The sequence below is a fragment of the Ostrea edulis genome, chromosome 3 (assembly GCF_947568905.1).
Source record: "Ostrea edulis chromosome 3, xbOstEdul1.1, whole genome shotgun sequence".
Classification (NCBI taxonomy): Eukaryota; Metazoa; Mollusca; class Bivalvia; order Ostreida; family Ostreidae; genus Ostrea; species Ostrea edulis.
In genome coordinates, this window is record NC_079166.1 from 50,831,484 (window position 1) to 50,837,241 (window position 5,758).

Genomic DNA, 5,758 nt, shown 5'->3' on the forward strand with positions numbered 1-5,758 from the left:
TTATCAAATATAGAATGCGGATATTCATACCAATATTTGTATTTTGTGCATAAATAAAATGGTGTTTTTCTTGTTTTTTTACCTCAGACATCACCATTTATTTAATATCCACAGATAATTAAGTTTTTTAACCTGATGGTACCCAAATGCTCACTAAAGCCATTGTTCAAACACCTGATATTTCTTACAGTGGATGGGAGGTAGAAGGGAATGTATGTCATCATTCTCATTGTTATTTGGTTTGACACATATAGTGCTTTCAGTTCATTATTAACTAATAAGAAACAAAAAATCTTTAATTTGTTTAAATAGCAATTTTAATGACAGTTCACTTCCCTCTTGTTTTGACAATAATCTGGAGTGAAAGGAAGCCAACATTAATTCTGCCATCAGATTTTGTTTTGACAACCATTAATATGTAGTATAGTAAACCAAATGATCACAAAGTTTATTTTTATTTTATATCAATGAAAATATCTCTCTTTTTAAAAATCGAAGTAATATATTTTTACAATAACTATGATTAAAGGATTAACAATTTCATAATAATTATTATCAAAATCTAAAGTTTGAAATTGATATAGATTGTCATAGAAGATATAAATTTTACATATATATTCATAAACTTTACAAAAAGAACACATGTTTTCAAATATATATCGAATTCATTATTTTCTGACTTTCTTATAAACTGTGACTTTTTTGTCCTGTGACATTTTGTCCTACTGTCATCAAATTTTTAATTGTGACTTTTTGTCCTGTGTCTTTTTGTCCTGTGACTTTTTGTCCTGTGACATTTTGTCCTACTTTCATAAAATTTCTTATTGTGACTTTTTGTCCATGGTCATTTTGTATATCCAGCGAATCCTAAAAAGGTTCGTAATGTCTTGACATTGTGGGGAACTGGCCATGTTGAAATAGACTTCGTCTTTTCTGGATCTGTGGCTACTCCTGCTTTACTTACCATATGTCCTAAATAGGTAACACCCTCTCTAAAATAAAATTCACACTTCTTGGCCTTAAGCTTAAGATTATGTCTCTCTAGTCTATGAAAAACAGCTGTCAATCTGTCTATATGTTCGTCAAACGTCTGTGAAAATATTAATATCTCGTCTAGAAAAACTAGACAGTCTCTAAGGTTCAACACACACATACAATGTTCCATGATGCGTTGAAAAGTCGCAGGTGCGTTTGTCAAACCAAACCCCATTCTGTTGCACTCGAAGTGTCCAACACCGCTGACTGAAAAAGCTGTCTTCTCCCGATCTTTCTCCATGTAAAAAAGAGTTCTAGGATACCCGGAAGTATTGTTTAGCTCACCTGAACTTTGACATTTTTCGTTTCTCGTAATGAAAGAGGGGGTTTTAGGACTGCTTTTACAGCATTAATGTTTGAAGACAAGACGAAAGGAACATCAAGGCAAGGTAGAGGACCCCTAGGACTATCATTTACCACTTTCAATTTGGGGCTGTAGTGGTACCACCAGGTGGCTCCCGGGGGTCGGGACGGATTTCGAGTCCCCATTTCTACTCCTTGAGGGGTGACAAGGATAATGTATCCATTGATTGATGTAGAGGGTATTACGGGGTACTCGATGCCATGTAAAGAAGAGCTCTGAGATACTCGGAAGTATTGTTTAGCTCACCTGAACTTTGACATTTTTCGTTTCTCGTAATGAGAATGGGGGTTTTATGACTGGTTTTCCAGCATTAATCTTTGAAGACAAGGCGAAAGGAACATCAAGGCAAGGTATTGAACCCCTAGGACTATCAATTACCACATTCAGTTTGAGGATGTAGTGGTACCACCAGGTGGCTCCCGGGGGTCGGGGCAGCTTTCGAGTTACTATTTCTACTCAACGAGGAATGACAAGGACAATGTATCCATTGATTGAGGTAGAGAGTACTATGGGCTACTCGACACCATGTAAAGAAGAGTACTGGGATACCCGGAAGTATTGTTTAGCTCACCTGAACTTTGACATTTTTCGTTTCTCGTAATGAAAGAGGGGGTTTTATGACTGCTTTTACAGCATTAATCTTTGAAGACAAGGCAAAAGGAACATCAAGGCAAGGTAGAGAACCCCTAGAACTATCATTTGACACTTTCAATTTGGGGATGTAGTGGTACCACCAGGTGGCTCCCGGGGGTCGGGACATATTTCGAGTCCCCATTTCTACTCTAAAAGGGGTAAAAAGGACAATGTATCCATTGATTAAGGTAGGGAGTACTAAGGGCTACAGGATACCATGTAAAGAAGAGCACTGGGATACCCGGAAGTATTGTTTAGCTCACCTGAACTTTGACATTTTTCGTTTCTCGTAATGAAGGAGGGGTTTTTATGACTGCTTTTACAGCATTAATCGTTGAAGACAAGGCGAAAGGAACATCAAGGCAAGGTAGAGGACCCCTAGGACTATCATTTACCACTTTCAGTTTGGGGCTGTAGTGGTAAAACCAAGTGGCTCCCGGGGGTCGGGGCAGATTACTAGTCCCTATTTCTACTCAACGAGGGGTGACAAGGACAATGTATCAATTGATTGAGGTAGAGAGTTCGATGGGCTACTCGACGCCATGTAAAGAAGAGCTCTGGGATACCCAGAAGTATTGTTTAGCTCACCTGAACTTTGACATTTTTCGTTTCTCGAAATGAAAGAGGGGGTTTTATGACACCTCTTCCAGCATTAATCTTTGAAGACAAGGCGGAAGGAACATCAAGGCAAGGTAAAGGACCCCTAGGACTATCATTTACTACTTTCAGTTTTGGGCTGTAGTGGTACCACCAGGTGGCTGCCGGGGATCGTTACAGATTTCGAGTCTCTATTTCTAGTAATTGAGGGGTGATAAGGACAATATATCCATTGATTGAGGTAGAGGGTACTAAGGGGTACTCGATGCCATGTAAAGAAGAGCCCTGGAATAGTCTGGACATATTTTGACTCCCCATTTCTACTTTAGGAGGGGTGACAAGGACAATGTATCCATTGATTGAGGTAGAGAGTACTAAGGGGTATTCGATGTCATGTAAAGAAGAGCTCTGGGATACCTAGAAGTATTGTTTTACTCAACTAAAGAAGGGGGTTGTGATACCGGAAAGTATTGTTTAGGTCATCTGAATTTTTCATACATATAATTATCTGATGTATAGAGACTGCTCGGTATAATGCATTTCGTCTTTCCATCGTAAATATTCTCCATTTCTAGACTTATGATTCCACTCATTCTGTTTGAAGCCGTAGCGGTACCACGTGGTGGCCCTAGTGGGTCGTGACAGATTGATGGTCTTTACGTCTAGTCTTTCATATACTTAGGAAGGGTCAAAGAGACGATGGGTCTTTGAGGAACAAGCAAATTATTAAAAAAAATATAGAATGATTTTCCTTAGATAATTGCGCGTAGTACAAAGTATCCCAATATTGTGAACGAACATCGGTAGGTACTATGGAGAATTGATATAGATTTAGCTAACGACCGCCATTTAAATGAGCTGGTGACCGCCATTTAATTTAAGTGGTGACTGCCATTCATTATCTGGTGGCGCAACTTAATCTAAGTGGCGGAAGCCACTTCTTGTATGGCAACCGCCACTTATTATCTAGCGGCAGCCACTTAAGCTGAATGGCGTCCACCACATAATTTACCTAATTGTTTTAACTGCCGGCGGTCACTTAATTCAGTTGTTGGCCGCGAATTGATGGTGGTTTTTATTTAATTTATGTGGCGAACACCACGTCAGTTACTGTAAACCAACTTTTATTCGCAGCTACTTTTATTTCGCGATTTACCTGCGGTAAACTGGTTCGCGGCGAGTAATTTTCGCGATCGACCGTTTTTCGGGCCTGTGACAGACGTTCAAGGACTGGTTCACGACTACAGATATATAATCAATTTTGTACTGTTGGATTGAGCGCCAAATTAACATAAACTCAAATAATAGAAGATATCTTTAATTATTTGAAGATATCATCAATTCATTTGAAGCGCGTAACAAATCCATTAAATATCTCAGCAAATAATTGATATCTTCAATTCTGAATTATTGCGCACATTAATTGAATTGTTGATAGCATTAATCATTCCGCTGAATTGATGAGCGCTATTAATGGTTTCATTTAAAGAGATCAACAATTCAATTATTGCGCGCATTAATTGAATTGATGCGCGCTACAATTTAGTTGAAGAGAGCAATGATTCAATTATTGCAAGCATTAAATGAATTATTGCTCTCTTCAATTGAATTGTTGCGCGTATTTAATTCAATTATTGATATCATATTAATGCGTGACGCCTCCATATGAGTGAAATATTCTCGCGAGGGACGTTAAACAATATACAATCAATCATATTAATGCGCGCAATAATATTGATTTGATGCTCTCCTCAATCGAATTAATGATATTATTGATTCAGTTGATGCGCGCAATAATTATTTTAGAGAGAGGCCAACTACATGAATATAATTAGAGACATCTTCAATTCAACAAATCCACAGTAATATTGAATTGTTGCTAGCATTAATTCTTTATATGAAAGCGTTATAATAAGTTAATCTTCAATTAAAGATATCATCAAATCATTTACATCGATCTCCAATGTAAAGTTGCGAGCAATAACTACACCACTTTGATGCACCCATCACTGGAATCGATGAGAGCAATAAACTGAATTGATGCGCGCATCAAATCAATCATTGCTCTCATCAGTTGAAGTAATGGTGGATTTATTTCTTCAGCCTACACTATCTTTTGATGCTTGCATATTGATACATGTACGACTAAGCATGACAGGCACTGTATGAGAAAAAAGTTTTCCTTGTATATTCCCTTTGTTCCATACTGTGGTCCCACCCTAAGTGAGGCAATAATTTGAGCAAATTTGAATCTACACTTCGTGTGGATGTTTGCAAATTAACATTACTAATCCTGGTCGGTTGCGGTAGCTCAGTGGTAGGGCCTTCGCTTCTTAAATGGAAAGTCGTGAGTTATAGCCCCGCTTATGCCATGGCCACGTCAAACCTAAGACCTAAATATTAGTAGTCATTGCTCCTTTGCCAAACACTCGGCATTTAGAAGTGGGATCTTTCTTATATGACCTTTAAACAGAGGTTCCCTCTCGCAGCAGGCATAGGTAAATGAAAGAACTCTCACTGCTGCGGCCCTGGGAGCTAAGAAACGGTCTAAATTTGTGGTACGTTGTTCATGAAAAAGATTTTTTTAAAATGTCCAATATATCCCAATCCCTTATTGTGGTTCCAGGACTTTTACTTTTTGCATTTCATTAAAGAACCTCTCACATAAGTTTTGTATTTTCTAGTTCAGTGGTTCTTCAGATTGGAGATCAGGTTTTCCAACAGTCTGTTGGAATTCCCATGAGCACGAATAGTGCTCCTTTATTAGCTGACCTGTTTTTATATTCTTATGAAGCACGGTTTATTCAAACGTTTCTACATGAGAAGGACAAAATCTCTTGTTGTGGCCTTCAACTGGACATTTTGATAAATCGACGACGTTTTATCTATTTACAATAATCCTTTGCATTCATGAAAAGTGAAGTAACGAACAGTGACCAATCTCATAACTCCTATAAACAATACAAAATAGATAGTCAACCAGTCAACGGTCAAAAGGAGTTGCTTACTCCTCCTAGGCACTTGATCCCACCTCTGGTGTGTCCAGATAAGAGAGAAAAACACAAAGAAAAATCAAAACCTGATCCAAAACTTTTCGATATGGTACAAAGTGTCTAAATCGATTTAGAA